The sequence below is a fragment of the Ursus americanus genome, chromosome 24 (genome assembly GCF_024610735.1).
Source record: "Ursus americanus isolate L20-20 chromosome 24, mUrsAme1.1.p, whole genome shotgun sequence".
Lineage (NCBI taxonomy): Eukaryota > Metazoa > Chordata > Mammalia > Carnivora > Ursidae > Ursus > Ursus americanus.
Genome location: NC_142150.1, coordinates 7,297,366 through 7,310,550, shown reverse-complemented (window position 1 = coordinate 7,310,550; position 13,185 = coordinate 7,297,366). Strand labels below are relative to the sequence as shown.

The 13,185-nt window shown below is 47.0% G+C and overlaps 1 protein-coding gene across 6 annotated transcripts in view; it reads left to right on the top strand.

Moving 5' to 3' along the window:
• Positions 1-13,185, top strand: part of SERGEF (secretion regulating guanine nucleotide exchange factor) — a 217,676-nt gene that overhangs the window by 176,771 nt on the left and 27,720 nt on the right. The gene's annotated exons all lie outside the window — the stretch shown is intronic.

Genomic DNA, 13,185 nt, shown 5'->3' with positions numbered 1-13,185 from the left:
TGAAAACTGGTAAAAGGTCTGAGTACTCACACTTGGAGCATATATGTTTACCGAGAGAATGAATATATGAGTGAATACCTCCAGGAAAGATAAACCTTGAAGCAAAGTCATTAAGCTTTCTCTTTAATATCCTCCACCTCATGCATTCAAATCATCATTCACTGGGTGCCTAATCCATGCCTAATATGTGTCAGTGCGCTGTGCCAGGCTGAGAATATGGAGATAAGTAAGAAGTGGTCCCTGACCTCAAAGAGTTGGAGATCAATATGGAAATGAGCATTCAGTTACAGTTCAAGACCAGCTCTGGGGATGGGGTGGGTGGGGTAGAGAGGTGGTCATTAGTACTTTGGGAACAAGAGCAGGAACCAGCTGTCAGGGAAGGTGTCACCAAGGAAGTGTCACCAAGGAGGTGACCCTGGAGCGGTGTCTTGAACACAAGTGTGATTGTTCCAAGAAGAAAAGCCTCTTTCATAGTCCTTTCCGCTGGCTTCCTTATTCCGTTCCATCAAACTCTCTCATCAGTTTCCTCCCCACCTCCCCCATCAAACCAGTCTCAGGGACTCAATGGTCTTGGCTGCTTCCTCCTTCATCCTCCCAAATCCTGCCTTCAGTGTAAGCCAAAGCTTTGGTTTGGGGTTTTAAACAATGCCTTTTTGTGTGTGGAGAGGTGCTGTTTACATTGTTACCCCACAAGTTTTCATCTGAAGTGATTTTAAGTTCTTTTGGAGATTTGTTTGTAAATTTGCCTTTTACATCAGCCAGCTGATGTATTGTGCTTTGTTGGTTAGTTTTTGTTTGTTTGTTTGTTTGTTTTTTGTTTTGTTTTGTTTTGTTTTGTGGGGAAGAGGATTGGTGACAAGTGATTTTCCCCAACCCTTGTTATTTTACTAAATAATTGGTATTTGGCTTACCTGTAAAGAATCAAGGATTAATACATAGTCTAAGTTGAGTTGTAGAATGACCTTCTTTGCATTTTAAGGTAGAACACCAGAGAAGGAATCAGAGCTTAAACTGACATAGCCCTTCACCCAGTGCCCAGACCGTGGATGTCCTTTCTATTCAAACAGTGATCCACAAACCAAGCAGCCTTGGCCTTGGTCATTAGAAATGCAGAACCTCAGGCCCTAGCTGAGATCTGCTAGGTCAGAATCTATATTTTAGTAAGATTCCTTGGCAATTCATCTGCCCATTCGAGTTTAAAAGAAACTATGAACTTAGTGATTTATCCCCATTGATTAAGACACTAATGTCTGGAGAGACTGAGGAACTTACCCAAGTTCACATAACAAGCAGCAGAATCAGGACTCAAGCCCTGTTCTATCCAGTTCCAAGTTTAGGGCTCTGTCTCCTGTACAGGTGAGCTTCTTTGCGCCATATTAATTAAAGAGCTCTTCTTCAGTGGTTACTGGTCACTGAAGAGTGGGGACAATGACACTTTCTCAAGGTACAAATGTATCTTCTTGAGAGCTGCAGGGGACAAGGAGAGTCCAAGGGGAGCTCACATACTGAGTTTTGACTTTATGCCAGGCACTTGGACAAGTCTGCATGACAGGTAGCCTTGTCTCCCTTTTACAGATAGCAAGAACCCTTCACATTTTCCTGCGTGTACCCCACCTGTAGGGACTCTTAACAAGGCAGGAGTTGGAGGTGATATTTAAAGGTCTGATACGAGGACTTCCTGGGGCAGAGGTTAAGGCCTCAGAGATGTTGTGAGCATTTGTTTTCATCCTTAAAGATCCTCTTCCTGTGTGAGGCCAGCCTCTTCCTTGACTTAGTCAGGTTTGGTGTCTTCCCACTCTTTCCAAAGTCAGGAATTCAGGCTTCGGTCACTTGGAACTCCTCTTGATTTATGAACAACTCTGTCTCATAGAGTAAAAGAGGTTTTCCCAAAGAGGAAAAAATAGCTTAAAAGAAGGCCTTGAAGAATCAAGATGACAAAATGTATTATTTATAAGGGCCTAAAATAAGTGCCGGATCTTCCACTCAAAGTGAGCAGGCGACAGCCAAGCGCCGTTGTGGAGTGGAGCCCAGCCGACTCCCGCTCGAGCCACGTGGCAGGGCTGGTCAGCCCTGGCTCTGCTCAGTAATTCAGGGCTCCTTGCTCCTGCTGCCGATACACGGTGGCCGTGTAGCTCCTGTGAACGGGTCCCCATTACAAATGAGTACCACAGATCAGCTAAATGAGATTCTTGAAAGAGAATGGGAGAAAGGCAGTGAGAGTCTCTGGATTGGTGGGAATGAACACCCCCCCACACACACAGACCATTTATAAGATTATATTGAGTTCCTGATTTAATAACGCCAGGATACAGGTATGTACTGGGAGTCAGGAGGCCGGGCAGGACTGGAGCAGATGCGGAGTATCTCAGCATTGCCTTCGCTGGCCCCTGGTTCCACCATGGCGCGTGTGGCTGCCCGTGATGCTGTCCATGCAGAGGAGGCCCTACTGCATCCAAGAAACAGCCACTTCTAGCTCCGATCTTTTTTACTCAAGGCCTGGCTCATCGTTCCTGAAGAACTTAATAATTTCTCTGTTTTCTTTTAAGAGAATGTATACAAACACCTCTCTTACAAAACGCTCTCCTGCTTTTGGAAGCAAACTCGGGGTCAGCAAGTCCACATTTTGGCCAGTATGGAAGAAACAGAGTCAGTGTCTAGGAGTCTCTGATCAACAGCCAGCATTATGGAAAACCCATTTTCCTGTCACTCATCCCTTGACTCTGCCATAATGCCTTTGTCTGGGTGCTTGTGATACTGACTTAGACCTGAGGACCTTTTCCCAAACCCATTTGTCCATAGGGGGCAAGATTTGGTGGCTGGAAGGAGGTCACTGAAAAACAGAAGGTGATGCCAGGGGACTTCTGAGGACACCCAAGGCAGTCATGAGATTATGTGCTGGCTTTAGAGTGATAACGACTTTGCTTTTACCAACAGAACAGTGGACTGGGATTTGAAGAGAAGCCATCGCCTTCAGAACCTCTCACCTGTCTCTAATTCCTTCCTCTGCTTCATCTTCTTCCTTCCTCTTCCTCTTCCAAATTTCTCTTCTGGGATGTGAAGGCTACACTTGAGAGAGCTGGAGGGAAATGCTTTCAGTAGCTCTTGCTATATCTGGAGATTGCTTTGTGTTCTCTGTTGGCTGATGGCCTCCTCCACAGCCATGGGAGCTAGCTGTGGTCCATGGGTCCTGATACAGTCCCCTGGTAGCGTCAACCTGGTATTTCTGCTGCTTCTAATCTCAAAGGTCTTCCAGGTTCCTCTTACTAGAATGGTTACCCCTGGAGTGCAGGACACCTATGCAATAGGGTTGGGTTCACCTGCATGCCCTGGCAGTGCAGGGAGCCTTCAAGAAGATGGACATCTGACCTTCCTATACCCCACACCCCGATTCAGAACAATAAGATTAAAAGAAATCATTAGCATTTTAAAATCCAGGTGTCTATTCAGTATTTGAGTGAGAGGCAGCATGGTATAAAAGGACATGGTATTTTGAACTGATTTGTTTTATATCCCATCTCCACTGCTTTCTAGTTGTATGATCCTGGGCTGGTCACCTGATCTCTCTAAGCAAGAAATGCCTTGAAGAGCCCTACTGAAAGATAAAGATAATGCAGATAAAGTGGCTACATACATGATGTGCTTGATAATAAGCAGGCAATATCATGATTCTGAAAACCAGAGGTTTCCAAACTTTTGCCTGAAGAATACCTGAGTTCTTTCATGTGCTGTCTATCATATATGGATTTTAGACCACTCACCACCATGGTTACTCTATTTATTATTATTATTACTATTACTGTTAGAACTTTTATTGTGGTAAAAAATGCACATAACAAAACTTACCATTTTAATCATTTTCAGTGTACACTTCAGTGGCATTAAGTACATTGACATCGTTGTGCACCTGTCACCATTATCCATCTCCAGACCTTTGTCATCTTCCCATACTGAAATTCTACCCATTGAACAATGACTCCCCATCCCCCGTTTCTGCTCTGGTCACTCTCTTTTTCAATAGCATGCTCCAAATTCTTCACTGTCTTTCTTCCCATTTCATGGGGGTTGGAAAGGGGCTCTTGGTAGGGTTTTCCCTGAGTTCTCCAAACTCCCGCGGGGGAGCCTGGGAGTTAAAGGTCTGTGCCATTTGCTGCAAACTTTGGGGATTGCAAACGGTTACAAAATAGATGTCAATACAGCTGCTTTGCATGGGATGGATCTGCGAAGAGCCTTCCAAGGACTGGTACATTTCTTCTAAAAATACCCAAGGATGTGGCTTGGCGTCGCTTTGGGGAGAAACCAACAGTTTTTAAATTCTTCAATAGCATCTACCTCCTGGTGAAGATTAAATGAAAGAACTCATGTCATGTGTATAGTACAGCGCCTGGCACAGATAAGACCTGTCTGGGCAGGCTCTTGTTACTGTTACTGCACTCTGGCGGAGCTATTATGTATAATGTTTTGGTATTTAATCCCCACAATAGATGGATATCATCTTCATTTTACATGAAGCAGCTAAGGCTCTGAGCTGTTAACACCCCCCAAATTACCGAGCTTATCAGTAGTGAGTAGCAGAGTGGGGATTCAAACCTATACCCTTTCTCTCATAAGATGCCACCCGTCGTGGCATACCAAGAAAGGAGCTCTGTGGGTGAGTCATATTGACTTCATTCTCGATAGTTCATCTTTCCACCTACCCTGGCCTTTCTCTGGACTCCTGTCTTCTTGCTATTTCTTCATAAAGTCATGTGCCTAATGCCCAAGCTTCAGAGCATTCTGGATTTACCAGTCCCCAGTCTCTGCACCATTTCAAAGTGATCACTCACAGTCTTAATAAGCTCTCTGCTCTAGAAAAAAACACTGAAACCATGCTGCTTCCAGAAGAAGAGACACTAGAGATCACTCTCCCTTCGTGTGGGCACAATGGAAAGGCCATCTGTAAGCCAGGGAAGAGGTGTCACCAGAAACCAGCCATAACGGCATGTTGATTTTGGATTCCTAGCTTCCAGAAATGTGAGAAAGTACATTTCTGTTCTTGAAGCCGCCCAGTCTGTAGCATTTGTCATGGCAGCCTGAGGAGATTGAGAGACTCCTATATGAGAAGTCCTGGTGATATTCAGTCCAGGGCTGGTGTAGCAGCTGAATAAATAGCGATCTCTCTATTTCACTTTCCTTAGCACAGGCTTTCTTCTTCAAGGTTTCTCATGGTCTAATATAGCTGCTCGAGTTCTGGCTGTCACATCCATATTCAGGCAGGAGGCAGGTAGATGGAAAGAGGACGAAAGGTAGCCCTCTTAAGGCACTTTCCCTCAGGTGGTACCCAGCAGGGTCCACCTACAACTTCTTGGCCAGAACCTAGTTACATAGCCACACCTGGTCGTAATGAAGGCTGGGAAATTAGTCTTTTAGCTGGACACATAGCTTCCCTGGATGAAATCTGGGGAGATGGATCTTGGGTCGATAACCAGTAGTCTCTGCCTCAGGAAGCATGAGCACTTTGGGGAAAGAGCAGTGTGGAAATGAGCTTCTCAGTCACGAGAACCGTCCCACTTCTCAGAGCCTGTGAGCCACCACCGGTACCCTGAGCAAGATACAAGAGGAGATGGGTCTTGCTGTCCACAGGGTAGCCCATGCCTCTGCTTGGCTGGAGGGAATGGCTCAGTTTGCTCTCAGCTGTCTTCCCAACCTTTTCTTCCCCACTCACCGACACCGTGTCCCTAGCCCCATTCCCCGAATATACCTGCACTCACCTGCCTTTCAGTTCCCTTTACCTGAACTATGCCCTCTGCCCTTTGACACCCTAATATCTTATCCATCCTTTCAGGCCCACCCAAACATTTCCTACTGGAAGCACATGCAGAATGTTCCCTATCCTATATTCCTGTGCACTTTGCCTATGTGTATATTTTAATATTCATCATGAGCTGCTTGCTATTAAGAATTATGCAGGATATTATCTACTTTTGCGTATGTTTGGAAGTTTGTGTAATAAGCTTTTCATGTGTGCCTGCCCCAAGGGCAGGGATGGCATCATCTTGTTGCCATACTACCAGAATTTTACAAGCATTATTGGGCATCTACTAAATGTCAGGCATTCTGCTTGACCCTAGGGTTATAGCAATGGGCAAAACTGTCCCTGACCTCATGATGCCTGCTAACCGTGGGGACACAGGGAGTAGCAGTTGTCAACAAATTGATAAATACATAAAACATTGATAAATATGTAATTGCAAATTGTGAGAAATAGTGTCAAGGAAAAAACAGGATGCAATGAGAGATAAACGGGGGGGGGGGGCATGTTGTAGGTGGTATGTCACATAGACCAGATTTTAATCCTTGCTCTCCTATACAGAATAATTCCACATAATTTATGTAGATACTCCTCTGTGAAGGAGTTGGAACTTAACTTTCCATTCCCTAAGTGTGGGCTCTGCTCAGTGATTTCTTCCAAAGAGTAGACAGGGGACGGCTGGTAGAAGGAAGCAGAACTTTACAGTGAAGAAACCCAGCGAACGTTACTGAGGCCAGGTGATCGCAGTTAACAGTATGAGGGATAAATTGTGTTGATATTATGTACCTTGGATATGACGCAATGAGGAGGGCACTTCACCTCTGTGAATCCCAGCCTAACCATGAGTAAAAGGTCAGGAAAAAACAAACTAAGGGACATCCTACAAAATACCTGGCTAGTAATTCTAAAACGGTCAAGGCCAGCAAGCACAGGGAAAGTCAGAAGAACTGTAATGGACCCGAGGAGCCTAAGGAGGCATGACCTCTAAGTCTTCCGTGGTGTCCCAGAGGGCATCCTGGAGTAGAAGGACGGTAGGGGAAAAACTCAGGGAATCTAACAGAATGTGGCATTTAGTGAATAATAGTGGTCCCTTCGTTGTGACAGAGATGCCACACGGTCCCATAAGATGTTACTAAGAAGGCCCCCCTATTTGGGGAGAGGCATTTGGGAGCTGTACTATCTTTTTAATTTCTCTGTAAATCTAACACTATTCTAAAATTAGAACTTGATTAAAATAAGTCCCTGTTCTCCTGCTCCCTGACTATATGAGTTGGGCGAGTCCCCACACCCCTCTGGGTTCGGTTCAGCTGCAGAATGGGGGTGATGGCACCCTCACTGCAGGATTGAGAAAAGGCTTCAGTGCGACAGTGTGTGGCAGGCTTCGGAAGCGGTGCGCCCACATTATTGCTCCGCACGCAGGTTCCCCGCCTGCCCCTGCAGTTCCTCGCAGAGAGGCGCTCCAGAGGCTTCCCCAGAGGCTGCTGTCCCTGTGGCACCCAGCGTGGCACTGCCCCCGCCCCGCCCCGCCCAAGAGCCTTTCTAGCCAGATTTCTATGCAGGAAACTTCTCCCTCACCTCTCCTGACAGCTTGCTCGGAGGGACCGAGACTGAATTTTTATTTTCATATTTCACTTGATTTTTCCCCCTTGAATTTGGTGTTTCTCTTCAGGAATCAGCATATGATTCAAACTGCCAGTTCTAAATTTAGTATTGCCTGTGATACGGAGAATGCATTTAGTGCTGCCTGGGATATGTATTTGGAAATAATGGTTTTATTTATCTACATCCAGTAATTCTGACTGCCTGCTGGGTTCTTTCAGGAAAGAGTTTGTCATCTCCTTTCCTCCTAATGATGAAATGTTGCCTGCTCAGGTCCCAGAAGCCCAGCCCGAGCCAGAGGCTGGTGACTTGAGTCTCTGTTTAATTAAACAGTATCATCCCCAGGATTCTGCAGTCATGGGTTCTCTCCAAGGCTTCTGTTTAGAAGGAACTTGGAAACAAGGTCTAGAAAGGACTGAAGGACTCTTTGGAGCCTGTAGGCTTATTTCTGGGTACCGACATGATAAAATTTGCCCCTTTTTCCGAGAGCCGCCCCTTCAGTGCTAGAATATATGAAAGGAGGAAGTATCTCCTTTGGGCGCTGAGGATGTAGAAGTAAATCACATATAGCCCCTGCCCTCTGAGAACTACAGCTCATTCACTTATTCGAACAAACGGATTGAGCCTTTACCATGTTCCTGATATCATGCTAATCATTGGGGTAGAGTAGTGCCCTCATCAGACAAAAGTCCACTCCCCCAGAAGCCTGTGTTCTTGTACATGTGGTTTGTATGGCTCCGACAGAAAGCAGGAGAGAAGGGGTGGTATGTGATAAGTTTGGAAGATAGGTGGTGTTCATTTCCCAGGACTGCAGTAAGAAGTACCACAGCCTGAGGGGCTTGCAACAGAAATTCATTCTGTCACCGTTGGGTCTGAAAACAAGGTGTCAGCAGGGCTGTGCTCCCTCCAGAGGCTCTGGGAGAGCACCCGTCCTTGCCTTTTCTGTCTTCTGGTGGCTCCAGGCGCTCTTGGGCTTGTGGCTGCAGAACTCCCTTCTCTGCTTCCTCTTCACATTGCCTTCCCCTGTGTCTGTGTCTCCAGTGTGACTCTTATAAGGACACTTGTCATTGGATTTAGGGCCCACCACGATGATCCCAGACGATTTCCTCTCAAGGCCCTTCATGTAGTCACACAGTTACATCAGCAAAGACTCTAGGGGAAAGCACGTTCTTTGCTTCTTCCAGCTTCCTATGGCTGCTGGCATTCCTTGACTTGTGGCCCTATCACCCCAGTCTTCGCCTCCAAGGTCACATTGCCTCCTCCTCTGTTCTCTGTGTGTCAGAGGCCCCTCTGCCTTTCTCTTAAGAGGACACTTGTGGTGCTTAGGGTCCCCGCAAATAATCCAGGACAGTTTTCTTGTCTCAAGATCTTAACTTAATCACATCTATTAAGACTCTTTTTCCAAATAAGGACATACCATTAAGATGTGGACATATCTTTTGGAGGGCCACTGTTTAACCCAGCACACAGTGCAAGGCTATACAGCCTTTGGATATTCTCCCCGTGAGATTGGTTGTGTTCCCATTTTGCACCTGAGGACATTAAGGTTCAGAGAAAGTAAGTGCTTTACCCGAAGGCATTCAAAAAGGAAGTATCAGAATCAGGGATGGATACGAGGAGATGTCTGACTTTGAAACCCATTCTTTTCATCCCGTGGCTCCTGACCAGCCAGATTTTGAGGCTTCTGTCCTTTGGTTTAAAACACAAGTGGCCATGGGAAGCCCATATCCAGCTCTACCAGCATTAAGATCTGGTGGGAACTAGTCTTAGCTGGGAGACCACTGCTGAGAGCAGGCTGCAGTGGAGATGGACAGGAAGTTTGGGGGAGGGACGGGAAGTTTGGGGGAGGGACGGGAAGGTGGGGCTCAGGGCTCTGATGATGAAGGGACGCCTCGAGCCAGGCTTGGGGCGGGGGTAAGTACTAAATGAGGGAAATAGCACCTAGAGGAGAAGTGGGGCATGCTTTGCCATCTCCGAGGTTTACACCATGCCTTCTCTGTGCTCGCCTGTGGCTGGGGAAACCTGGCCAGAGACTCTGGTACAGGCTGGGGGCAGGGGGCTGGAGGGGGCTCTCTGGTTGTGTCAGCCAAGCCCCCTGCATTTCCTGAGCACTGCTCTGAGGGAGGTCCTGGGAACTCAGAGATGGATACCGTGTTGTCCTTACCCTGGAGGTAGCGTGGCAAAGGAGAAAAATGTGGAGGGTGAAATCCCGCGCTGCCTCTCTTTCACCGTGTGACCGCGGACCAGGTGTACTTTACCTTTCCAAGCCTGTTTTCTTGTCTGGAAAAAATATGGATTTTTTTTTTTTTGAGATACTAAGCAGATAAAAGTGAGACGGGACTAGCACAGCCCAGAATATAATAGAGGCCATCAGTGTTACTTCCATTGCATCAGAAAGCTCACTTTCTGGGCCAGAGCAGTGGTTCATAAACTGTAAGCTCTGGCACTTAGAATCCAGTGTATAGAAAAGGTCCCCAGATCACTATATAGACCTATAAGCAGCATTGCTTTTAAATATATAGAGATGGTATCATATTGACTCGGATGCAGTTACATTTATTTTTTTTTTTTAAAGATTTTATTTATTTATTCGACAGAGAGAGAGACAGCCAGCGAGAGAGGGAACACAAGCAGGGGGAGTGGGAGAGGAAGAAGCAGGCTCATAGTGGAGGAGCCTGATGTGGGGCTCGATCCCAGAACGCCGGGATCACGCCCTGAGCCGAAGGCAGACGCTTAACCGCTGTGCCACCCAGGCGCCCCTGCAGTTACATTTAAAAGCTTTACTGAACTCATAGTGACTTCTTACTATTACGTGTTGCTTTGATCTGTGTGTCTGGAAAGATCCTGAAGTTCTCTGATACTGAAGAGGGGTCCTCATACTCAAATATGTTGGCCAGCACAGCAGTAGCTTGGGACATGGAGCTCTAAACTGACCAATCAGATGGCATGTGAGCCGTGCTCTTACAGAGCGATGTTTGGGTTCTACAGAAGCAGAGAGGAAAGCTGGACAAGCTGCCTGGAGAGATCCGGGGAGGAGGAAGAGGGGATACTTAGACTAGGCCTTCAAAGATGACTTGGAATTTGTCTCATTTGGGGAGCGGGTGTTGCAGGTAGAGAGAACAGCAGGTTAAAAGGCACAGAGTCTGGGTGCTGAGGACTAAGGTTTGGGGGAGCAGAGGGGAAAGGCCAGAAAAGGAGGTGGGAGCTGGTTCAGGGCCGGGCCTGAAGGCCGTGCTAGTGGGTTTAAGATCACCATAGGCAGAGGAACCAAGGAAGGGTTTGAAGGAGAGCGTAACAATGTTAGATTGGCCTTTTAGAACGATTACCGCCTTGATGGGGAGTGGAGCTCAGGAGGCCTGTGAGTAGGAGGGATGTCGGGGAGAAGGCGCGGAGCTCACAGCAGAGCGGGGAAGCACGAGGGTTCGGAGCACCACAGCCTGGGCCTCAGTCGCACCTCTGCTCCCTGCCAGCTGAGTGATCCAAGTACCCCGTCTCTCTGTCCCTCCATCTCCTTTCTGTATAGTGGCCATAATAACGTATCTGCCTCAGAGGACTCTTGGGAGGATTGAATAAGCAAATGCACTTCACGGGACACTCAGTCTTAAAAAGGAAGGCTATTCTGACGCACGCTACAACACGGACGTACCTCGAGGGCGTCATGCACAGTGACACGAGCCAGTCACAAAGGGCAAATGCTGTGTGACTCCACTCCTAGCAGGCACGAGAGCAGGCACACTCAGACAGAAACTAGGGTGGTGGGTGGCAGGCGCTGAGGAGGGGGAGAAGTGGGAAGTTATTATTTAACGAGTACAGAGTTTCATTGCGGGAAGACACAAAGGCGTGGTGACGGTGGCACAGGGTGAGTGTACTTCATCCCGCTGAGCTGTGTGCACTGACACATGGATGAAAGGGCAAACTTTATGTCAGGTATGTTTTAGCACAGTTTTCCAAAAAAGAATAAGAAAGAAATGCGCTTCAAGCGCATGTTAGTTAATATTATTGTGCTAGGTAAGTGATGATGAGGGCCGACATTAGGGCAGCAAAAATGAGGATGGAGAAGAGGAAACAGCATCTCGATCTTTTTAGGCAGATCCCATAGGGCTGGGTGACCGGGAGCTACGGGGATCAGACAGAACCACAACAGCTACAGCTACTAGGACTCCACAGAGCCAGGCCACACACCCCCAGCAGAGCCGCTCTGAGGACCCATGAATTTCTGCGGTTTGTCCTGCAGGGGCAGAGGGCCAGAGCCAGCTGGTGCTGAGTCACCCACTGGGTCTGGTGCCGCCAAAGGCCCATCTCTGTACCCATCTCCCAGACAACAGCAGCTGCCACATCCCAGGCATGGGTGCTCAAGGCTCTGCAAAGGAATAGCCTCCGTCCCTCAAAATTGAAACCCAGCGATCTTACCACGATGGCCTCTCCTCCTTCCCTTTGATCATTCAAGTTCAAGCATGGAATTTCCATTCCTACGTTTTATGGAAACCTTACAGAAACCAAAGCCGGGGAGGTCCATGCCGCCTCAGCCCCGTAGGAGAGGGCTGAGCTGACAAGGAAAGGCCTGAGGTGCCCCACCAATCTGGGGAGCCTGTTGGGCCTTTGTAGGGAGGCAGATGGTGTGGCAGTAAAGCTTCCAGGCTCAAGCCAGAGGGTGTAGGTTCACGACTCAGCCATGCCACTAACTAATTATGTGACAGTGAACAAGCATTAACCTCTCTGAGCCTCAGTTTCCTTAATGATAAAGGGGAGGTAGCAGAATGTGATACATACATATAGAGCGTTTTCTTTCTCTGCTGTAAAATTTCATACTTCTTTTTTTCCTCATAACCACCCTGAAAGGAAGAATTTCTTTGTTTGCTTTTTTTGTTTTATAGGTAAGAAAATTGAAACTCTTAGAGATTATGAAACTTGGCCTAAATCCCCACAGGAAGTCGGTAGTAGCTCTGGGTCCCTCTAAGCCTTTGCCCTTCCACTGGAGACTCTGCTTCCTGTGTCTCACTCAGTCTCGGAAACAAGTAGGTTCATGTATGAGACTACTCCTAGAGCAGCACCTGGGTAGAGTGGACATCCAGAAAGCTATAACCATGTGTTGTTCAGAACAATAACAGGAAAGTGTGTGCCTGGTCACAGGAATGAGGCTCTCCTAGGCCTTCTTTCCATCTAAGGGAAGGAGAGAATTTTATATATATAATCTTTATATATAAAGTGCCTTGGAAACCTCCTCATTCAAAGTCAGCTGCTGAAAGAACCTTCCTGCTAGCAGTGGACATCCATTCCTGGTTCTGTGGCCTTTCAACCCAGAGGATAAATGAAGTCAGCTGGCCTCCCTGAATTCAGCCTGGAGTAATTGCAACACAATCCTTACCAGGGAGAGTTTGAGAAGGGATGCAACCTCTGGGTTGAATAACTCGATTTGTCTCTTATTAGCTGTGAGATCTTAGTCGAGTGCGCAAACCTCAATTTCCTCAATTAATAAAACTAACCTGGCAGAGTTGTTTGGATTAAAGGCTATAGAGCCAGAGTACCTGGTTTTGAATCCCAGCTCTGCCACGTACTAGTTATATAAGTCATTTACTCTCTCTGCACCTTGATTTTCTTGTCTGTAAAATGGGTATAATGAAAGGGTTATGGTGAAGATCGATTAGTGAGTTAATGCATGTGAGGTGCTCAAAGTAGTGCTTAGTCCATCGTACATGCTAGTTGTTATTACACTAGCTTTTGCCTTTCCCTGGAGTTCTGGCTGATGGTGACCATAAGCTCTAGCGGCTACTGTAAACATGCATGTGACTATTTTCTGG